General features: G+C 34.6%; 1 long non-coding RNA gene across 1 annotated transcript; it reads right to left on the minus strand.

Moving 5' to 3' along the window:
* Positions 1–2,378: 2,378 nt before the first annotated feature.
* LOC140181207 (uncharacterized) lies at positions 2,379–4,784 on the minus strand. Its single transcript, XR_011876125.1, has 3 exons — positions 4,617–4,784; positions 4,027–4,107; positions 2,379–2,514 (listed from the first exon to the last, which is right to left on the minus strand). It is a non-coding gene; the product is annotated as an uncharacterized lncRNA (long non-coding RNA).
* Between the last annotated feature and the right edge of the window lie 5,574 nt (positions 4,785–10,358).

Here is a 10,358-nt window from a genome sequence, read left to right on the forward strand (position 1 = left end):
ACATACAAGAATAGGCTCATGGTAGAAATGCTCATAGGAATTTTCGATAATATTTTAACAAGAACTCTTCGGTTAGGAACATTATTGAGTGTTGTTTTGGTTTACTGAAGAAGAGATGGGCAATTTTGAGGAGTCTTTGTTTCTACAAAATTAAGATACAAAATAAAATAATTATTGCTTGTTGTCTGCTGCAAACTTTATTCGGTTTAATATGAACTTCGACCCTGAAGAGGACACACTACTTGAGGAGGAACAAGTGCTTATTGGAAAGGAGCATGGTGGTAACAAAGATGGCGATGATGACATGATTGAGAGTGTAGAAGGTAGCAATGAATGGACTGCTTGGCGAGTCAATTTAGCAAACGAAATGTACAATGAGTGGATGAATTGCCAAATCAATTAGTTAATTTATTTGTTGTATGTGTGTTTTATTAGAATCTTTCAATTTGTTTGGTTGGACGTTGTTGTAAGACCTAATTGTAAAACTTTAATTATATGAATTACATGTAGCACTTTATTAAATGTATTCTATTTTATAAGTTATTACAATGATGACATCATGTATATGCGATGTTTATTTGAATTTTGATTGAGTTAATCTAGATTATAGGAAAAAAATGGACAGACATGTCTGGACTAACGAAAAGACGAAGGCATTTGTCGATTTTATGAGGAGCTTGTCATTGAAGGAAGAAGAGCTTATGCGGGTCAATTTAGACCTGGATCTGTTGAGAAGCTTGCTACAAAAATGAATGAGAAATTTTTAGGTGGTAGCTTTCAAATAAGTCATTGCAAGAAAAAAGTTAAAAGGCTAAAACAGAAGTATCAATTTGCAGTTGACATGGCAGACTGTAGCAGTTTTGGATGGGATGATGTGAAGCAATGTATGGTTATGGACAATAAGGAGATCCTAGCTACATATTTGAAGGTTGGTTTACTAGTTTGACTTTACTGAATTATTTATATTCTGTTCAACATCTATTTCTATCCTTCTATGATATTATTGTAATTTCTTTCCCTAGAAACAAGGACAAAGGTTGTATACTCCAGGGAAGTCCTTTCCTCTTTATCCGTGTTTGGAAAAAATATTTTGTAAAAAAAGAGCAAGTGGAGTGGATGCTGTAAGTGGCAATGATGTTGAAAAAGAAGTACAAAAAGATGGAGATAAAGAAATGGATGACGAAGAATTTTTTATGTTTAACTCAAATCATGATTTCTGTTCAACATCTATTTCTATCCTTCTATGATATTATTGTAATTCCTTTCCCTAGAAACAAGGACAAAGGTTGTATACTCCAGGGAAGTCCTTTCCTCTTTATCCGTGTTTGGAGAAAATATTTTGTAAAAAAAGAGCAAGTGGATTGGATGCTGTAAGTGGCAATGACGTTGAAAAAGAAGTACAAAAAGATGGAGATGAAGAAATGGATGACGAAGAATTTTTTATGTTTAACTCAAATCATGATTTCAGTGAATCTCTTCCCTAACAATCTAATTTTGTGGCTTCATCTTCTGAGAGGAAACAAGGAAAGAAGCCACACTCATCTAAGGTGACAAAGGACACCAACATGATGAAGGAGCTAACTGAGACCCTAAAATATCTGTTTGATCAATAGAAAAAGTGTTTGGATGCATTTGCTCAGGCTATGATAAACACTCATGAAGAAAAAAAGGTTGGTGACATGCTTAGCAAGCTTGGCTTCACATATGATGAAATTATTTCTATTGCACTCAAGTTCTCTACAAATCCTCAACTAGAGAAAACCTTTTGGTCACTGGGACATAATTAGAAAGTTGGATTTGTCAGAGCTATATTGCATAGTTAGAATTAGAGTTAATCTCTTTTCAAGAAACAAATTACTGAAATTAGTATTATGTTTTATGTGTAATTTGTGTGTTAGGATGTGACATGTGATACATTTAGTTATGTGGTTCTAATTTTTGAATTTTGCATTGAGTTTATGTTAGTGCAGATTTCTAATGCAGAATTTGAGTTCATGTAGTGTAGAATTTGGGATTTTGTTTAAATTTTGCATTGAGTTTATAGTGCAGATTTTTGATGCAGAGATTGGTCTGTTAGTGCAGAAATCTATTATGTTAAGGCAAAATTTGGGATCAGAAATTGGTTTATGTTAGAGTATAAATCTATTTCTATGTTAGTGCAAAATTTTGACATAAATTAATGCATACTTGATGCAGAATTTGGTTCATTTTAGTGGATCTTTTGATTATGTTAGTCCAAAATTTATTTCAATTAATGTACGTCAATTTCAATTGTGTTTCATTATGCAAAACTCTAATTTATTTATGCTAAATAGTACAAAATTACAAGAAAGTATTCGTAATAGAATACAATATATTTTAGGTAACAATATATAACACACAAATCTTACACAACTTTTCAAGATCTAAAATTAATGACATTATACAACTTTTCTAGATCTAAACTCAATGAACTCCTGTGTAGCACATACTGTCAAAGTTATCGACTTTAATGACCGTGTCCAAGCATGTTTCCTGAATAATAAAACAAACAAAAACATAAAATTCTATGATAATGTATTTTCATATTTTATGATATATATGACATCAAACTAATTTAATTGATCTCAATTCTCAAACAAGGAAAGATTAAACCATAGAAAGATGTATTCTCTCCCACATTCCAATAAAAAAATACCTAATCTGCTATTTTCCAAAGGAAAAAATAGAAAATAAATTAGAGAAAGAGTGAGAGGCTTTTCCTTGTCACTGTTCACGTTAATTTCACAACTATGTTATTTGCAAAAAAATATCACTCACAATGATACTAGAAAAAAAATGAATGCTTTCATGGCCAACCATATTTTGGTTCAAAGGAAATACTTTGAAAAATCTGAAACAATTAAATCCATTTTTTCATCTCTACTCAATTGCCTTTAAAAATATTATGGCACAACATAATTTCATGCTCAAACCAATGAAAACACAAAAACACATGGTACATGATAGATCAAGATAAACCAATGAGATAGAAAATCATCAATAAAGCCTCCCTGAAATAGAATTTAAATGTTAGTACTTAAACATTATTCATATGAAGATCATACGAAGATCAAATATAAGATTTTGCCAGCTCTTAATATTATTCATAGTAGCATATTGACACTACAAAATTTTAATTTGGTAAAATCAATACTGCACTCATCATTCAGAATATAAATAGAAAAGTATAAAAATCTTTGGAACTCTATTTGTTGAAACAAGAAAACTCAAAGCAGAAAGGCATTAAGTTGGTTATGGAACTTCCATGTTAAAATTTAAAGCTGTTGAATGAACTATTTACAAATGATACAATATTAGACAACATTGAAAAAACAAGCACCAAACAAGAAAATTCAAATTGAGAAAACACTATGTCAGCTATAAAACCTTCTTGTAAAAAACATTTGAAGCTGTTATTGTAATAAAATATAATTTTGTACCCACCAACATATATGTGCATATATCCTTCCACAATAATTTAAAATCAAGCAGAAAATGGAGCAATATAGAAGCCAACAGTTAATATAAGTTATCATACACTAAAAATGGGTAGTAGCAATAATAAGGTAATGAAAATTACCCATCTATGGATATTCAGAAACCATTTTTCCTATCTCTAATGAAAAAAAAGCTCACATGCATATTAAAATATTTAAAGAATAATTAGTTTGAAGAGGCACCTAAAAATCATAACTAATGTTCCTGTTAGATTCAGAAATAAGCTTTGAATAAGCACCAAGTACAACAGAACCCGGCAAGAAACAATATCACTCAAAGCATGGAAGTTACAGTATATTGTAAAAGTTCCACATCATTAAATATTAAATAACCTAGAGCAATAAGAATCATGCATCAATGTCTAATGAACTTATAACTTGATGATATTAAGAAAAAATATCTTGTTTAGCCAACAAAACTACTTGCTTGATTACTATAGCTAACTTTTTTAGTTTATAAAATGTAAAGTTCTTTTTCAGAATTAAAGAAGATGCCAAATTTACATACCATCAGGGGACCACTTAGGCTCAGTTGGAGATTCCACAGGTGAAGGATCACCCCTCAACACAGATGCACTTGTGGATATCTCTGTATGGAACATTAAGATAATTAAACTCCAAGTTGAAAAATAACATATACAAATATCCCAAAATCAGTAACTCCAACTATCATCAATACTTAAAAGCCAAATCCAATACACAAAATAAGAGCATAAATGGATAGTTAAAAAGGAAAAATCTTCTAGAGGGACTAAAATTTTTTTATAACCCTGTATTTACTTATTCTTTTATTAAAAAATACACTGTCGAAAGAAAGAGAGGATATACTCGATAAGACTACATATTGGAAATTATTCAAGCATAATTCAACATGCAAAGTAAGAGAAAAAGAGAAACGAAGCTTCCACAATTAATAAACTTCCTCTAGCAGTAATATCGATCAAGGTTAAGGGAAAAACATACTTCTAGCAACAATATATAGCCAACCTTATCAAATAATTTTCATTCTAATTCGATTTACTTGTCTTTTTTCATCAAATCAAGGGTTTGGAACCATCTTGTGCAAATCTAATGAAAATCAAGCAGGATAGAACTTACAAAGAGAAGGTTCAGAACAATAGCCAAGAGGAGAAAGAAGAAAGACTAAGTTGGCAGAAACAGAAGACGAGTTGGCAGCGGCGTGGGAAACAGGCAACGTCGAGCAGGAGGAACAAGATTCATTCCTCCACTGTTCCTAGGGAAGGGTTAGGGCGGCAGTCAAGGAGTGCGAGATAGAGATAGTGAGAGATGGGTATGAAAGTTTGAAAAGATGTGTCTATTTTAGTAATTTTACATTATATTTTAGTCTTGTTCATGTTTATCCAAACATAATACTAGACTTTATTTTAGTGTCTTGTACATTGTATCTAAATATAATACATAAAGAGCAATTTTTAGTGTCTCTATCTCAGTGTCATGTCCTGTTTTGTCCACAAAAACAAACGCAGCCTTAAAGTTACAGATATAAACACATGGGTAGGAAAGTATGATGTGTGCTTTGGAAATGACAAAATGAACTTGTTGAACATGTTTAATTGAATGTCTTGGTTGGGGATTTCATTTGTTGACCGGAAATAAATTAAATTTAGTTGACAATTGTATAAGGTCCTTTTTTTGTATGATGCATTTGTTTTGGGAAATTAGTTATTAGTTATGTTGTTACATTTTGGATTTGTTTGTTACATTTGGTTTTGTTTGCACATGGGAAATGATTTTTGTTTATAACTACAGGACTAGACTGCAGTATTTTTTTTTCATCGTGCATTGGGCCACTTAGCCCAAAACATAGAGACAAGCCCAACGTAACAATCCAAAGCGATGTACCCGACTCCATTGGTCATTTTTATAAAATTTTGTTATTTTTCAAAATTATTTTGGTTTTTTTTGTTTGGTCATGAAATGCAGTTTGTATTACTTATTGTTGATTGATACTGCATGGGCCTTCTCATTTGGCCTTATAAAGCACATTTCTTTATATCAACCAGTGTATCCTCATCTTGTGTTGTTTCGAGTGTGCTATTGGTCATTGAGGTTCCAAAAGAAGAAAGCATTAAGGGTAGCATAAAAGGGGGTTTAAAAGAAACAACGGAGGAGGACTTGGAGCGAGTAACACATGTTGAGGAAGAAGTTAGTGGTGTGGATGATCAAATAACGGTGTGTGCTTTTGATAGTTTTCGTAAAAAAAAAAATTGTGTTTTTACTTCATAGATGATCAATCTTTTTGTTTTGAATAGTTATTGTGACTAACTTTGCTGTTGTCATTGTTGTGTAACAACTTACCCGAGATGAGATGATTATGTCCATTTTGAGCACACAAGCAAACCAAATCCAGGCCATAACAGATCTACTAGCTCAGCACAACCGAGTGCTTGGACTATTGACATCAACTTACATACTTGGGGAAGGTCATAGGAAACATATGGTGGATCTGAACCTCAACTTGGATGTGGATGGAGAAATGGTGGCTGATCCACCGTCAGGTGCACATGCATTGCCGCTAAAACACGTGGAGATGATAGGTTAGTTGGCTAGTTAAGCAAGCGGTCATGCGGGAAAAATGTCCTCCCCCAAAGGCAAAGGATGCTAAGCATTCACAATCGGAGCTACCACCAACGAAGATGGCTGCAACGAACGACTCTGAAAGGGTTAGTAAATGAGTAGGAAAGTTTGTCACTTTAAAGGTGAGTTCCTAGTCTGAATTAATGCTGTTGAGGCTTTGGTTGGGTCATGGTTCATGGAAATGATTTTTTTTGTTTTTACATGTTTTTGTTTCATGCCAGAGGAAGTGCTCTTTTAAGGAACAAGACGAATCTTCGTTGCAGGATGTTAGGTATATAAGGTCAACTGATCTTGGTTCATCTTGGACTTTCTACACACATAGGAGTGCCAAAATCATATCAGAGGAGACTCCAAAGGTACGTTATGTGACAACACTCTGTAGTTGAAGCTGAATATACGTTGTTATTTTTTTTTTGCTTGCAGTACTTTAGACTTCATGTTGTACTTGTTCATTTGGTTGTTTTTCGAAAAAATTATGTCTATAGCAATTTTTTTTTACAATGGAGGCCAACAATTTTTTTCGTTGACAAAACATTTTCTCCTTACAATGAATAAGCAGCTGCAGTTTTTTTTTCTAATTTGGGCTTGAGTTTGCAGTTTAGGATTTTTTTTTTACCGTTAGTTGTGTAATAAATGGGGTACTGGGATTTTTTTTACATGAATAGGGTACTACTTTAAGCAAGGTTACTTTATATAGGGATTTCTGTTGGGCTGAAGGTACTGTCGTGAGGTGCCATGAATACTGAGTAAAACTTTAAAAGTATTGTTTTGGACCCGAATTTTGTTGGCGTAGGACCTTTTTTTTTTCCTCCTGTAATGGGCTGGTTTATGGTTTAGGCATATTTTTCTGTTGTTTGCTCACGACTTTGGCTTTCTAGACCGCTATTTTCAGTCATACATGTTTTATTTTCTATTTTTTTTAGACGGTGACATTTTTTTTAGGTTGTTATGGAGTTAGTGTATTGCCTTGTTAATTGTTGTCAGATTCAAAAATCTGGTGGGGTCTCCTACAGAAATGGGCTACAAAAAATACTTGGCCTTTTTAAATTTTTTGACGATTCATTCTTTAAAAGCCTGAGAAGTTTTGACTTTCTGGTTTTCTTTTTATTAATTTTGTTTGCAATGTTTGGACATGTCATTTTGGCCCTCACCGAGGATGTAGTCTGTTGGTCATCAACTAGTTGTTGCAGCATATATCTTTGGGAACGACCTTGATCCCAGGTCTGCAACTAAATTTCTTCTGATGTACCATCGTCTCTGTCATTCGTAGAGTCAAAGTAGCATGAATTGTTATCTGATATTTGTTAGTAGTAAGATGTGGGTGGAGAACGACCATTGCACTGGGGAACAAGAGGCCTTGTGGACATTGCACCTGGGACAAGAGGTCATCGACAACGTAAGTTTCCATAATAATTGTCATATTTTTCATGTCCAAGGATTAAATTTGTTTCAAGCGTAATGACATGCAAATTGCTTGTCCAAACAAGGTAATCGACTTGGTGGTGGCTGCCTATGACCTTTGCGATTAGTGTTGTCCTTTATGGTGTTTTATATTTCTCTTTTGCTTAGCTTCGTTAGAATACTGGTTGGTCTACCATCTAAATTCCTTAACACTGCACCTGTGTAGCAAATTGCATTGTGCCAAACTATGAACCGCAAGTCAACTTTGGACTACCATCACGGCTAAGTATATGGGTTTGGCCGACAATCTGCTAAAGGTGTGCAAAATCAGCTTAGATGCTTTCCATGTAATAAGTTATGTCCTGATAAAAAATTTAAGTAACTCCTGGTTCCATTTGTGTATAAAGATTTATGTTCTCCTTTACACTGGGAGCCACTGGTATTTGATGTTTGTAGACATATGGGAACAGAAATTGGTTTACCTAGATTCATTGAAGTGCACTCATGAACGACAAGCTAGATAAGATTAATTGCTCAAAGTTGTAAGTACATGTTAATTTCTTACTCACCCTAAAGCTTAATTATTTAGAAACACGTTTATGACCAGTACATCATACGGGATGATTCAGGCTCGTTTTATTGAGCACCTGCTGAGTATCATGGACTTCTACAAAGATAAGACTTGTGTTTCTAAGTAGGTCTCAAATTTAGATTCCATGAAACACCTATTTCTCATTAGGCAGACGACTCAACGTTAGTAGTTATGGTACATTATTGTATTTTTCGCTTCGTTTACTTTAGTCACACCCCCGCGTTTATGTTTGCGGTTTGGACTATGGTGTTTGGGTAACACAATCTTCTACGTTCTGCTCCTTCCACTTACTTCCTGTCTCCTCCTGTCACAAGAACAGCAACATGTGTCTCCCACATAGTCTATCCAGCTCATTTTAGTAATCGCTGACAAAAATTAAATTTAGCACGGTAGCATGACCCTAAAAAGGAAGGAGGGGTGTCACATTGCCATTTTCTAATTGTTGGGAAGCAACTTGTCTATTTTTGTATCGAAAAATGGCCAAAGAAGATATTTACTCCTTGTGAAAAATTGAGAATTAAAATTTAAGAGCAAACGACTAAAATGGTACTCGAAAGTTCGCATGGCTAACAAAACGAATCCTAAAAGATACTAATGATAAATGAATCCTCAAAAAATTTAAAAAGATAACAAAAAGAACTAGATATTAAGTATATATTCTAAAAAATAACTTTAGAGATCAAATTTTGATGCGGATTTTGCAATCATGATTAGAAAAATAAGATATTTTTATTCTTAAAATTTGATAATTTTTTGTCAAGTAATTTTTTTTTTAAATTTTTTTGTTGTGAATGACCATATTTTTTTTGAAAAATAAAAAGAAAAATCTAGAGATCAAAATTTATTCCGAATTTTTTTGTGCACTTTTTAAGTATTTATTCAAATATTGTCACAAAAATTTAGATCTAATAGATAAATTGTTTGCTAAATATAAATTCTTTTTTGTTACTTAAAAAAATATTTATTAGTTCTTTTTTATGTATTTTCAAACCATTTAGAGACTGTTTTAACGTTACTGAATCTTTCAAAAACTTAGTTCCAGGGTGACTTCCAAGATTTCGTTCCGTGACAAGGTTATTGGTTCTACGGTAGCCACAGGGATAAATCGGGCTGAAGCTCTAGATGAGGATTCCATGGCAGTGGTCACTGGAAAACAAGGGGATCCTATGCCTCCAAGAGTTTGCTTCTCCGAAGAGGCTAGGAACATCCTTTCTGAACCATATAAGGAAGCAATTGTGATTAAGGTTCTTGGAAAAAACCTTAGTTATACGGCCATGTTTCACAAATTGAAAGGGGTATGGAGGATCACCGGTGGATATGAAATCTTGGATGTGGGTTTTGGGTACTTCCTCGTTAAATTTGATCGCATGGACGATCGAGAGAAGGTTTTACTAGGGGGGCCATGGATGATCTTCGGTCACTATATTGCGGTCAAGCCATGGACACCGGATTTTAAACCTTGTGAGGACACTTTCGGGGAGACTATGGTTTGGATTCGAATCTCTGGTTTGAGCATATGGTACTATCAGGATAAAGCCATGATGAGAATCGCTTCTGCTGTGGGAAGACCAGTCAAGGTGGATCTGGCTACTAAGTTGGCGGAAAGGGGAAAATTTGCTCGGGCTTGCGTGCAAATTAATCTTGGTTTGCCGGTGGTCCGGAGTGTGATTGTCGATGAGTTTGAATATAAGGTGGAGTATGAATGCTTACACCTTATTTGTGACAAGTGCAATTGTTTCGGGCATCCAGCAACTGACTGCAGAATGACCCCAATAGATTCGGAAAGGGTGGGTCGAAAGGAAACATCAGTGACCGAGACGGCGGCCCGGGTGGTGCAGCCACAGGAAGCTTCAAAAGAGAAAATTTTTGAATTTGGATGCAATCCCAAAGAGTCAGTGATAGTTGCAGAAATTGGGGAGGAATTAGATGATATGTTGCATGGGAAGGAAGTGGGATCCCAACATTTGGAAAATGAGGCTGGCTGGACCAAAGTCAGCGGTAAAAGGAGAGGAAAATTGAGTCAATCAAACAAAGCCCAACAAACATCTAAAGATAAAATGCCGGTGCGCTCAAATCAGAAATTGGACCAGAACCGTGACTTTGGGCTACGTATGAGAGGAGCCGAATCAGGGGTGAAGACCGGGTCGGTTAGCGGATCTAAGGCACGCATGGCATCTTCCAAAGAGCAAGGGGGTGAAGGGCAAATCTGTCTCCGTTGCGGTGCCGACTTTCACTGCCATTATCAAAAA

This window comes from Arachis hypogaea, chromosome 18 (genome assembly GCF_003086295.3).
Source record: "Arachis hypogaea cultivar Tifrunner chromosome 18, arahy.Tifrunner.gnm2.J5K5, whole genome shotgun sequence".
NCBI lineage: Eukaryota > Viridiplantae > Streptophyta > Magnoliopsida > Fabales > Fabaceae > Arachis > Arachis hypogaea.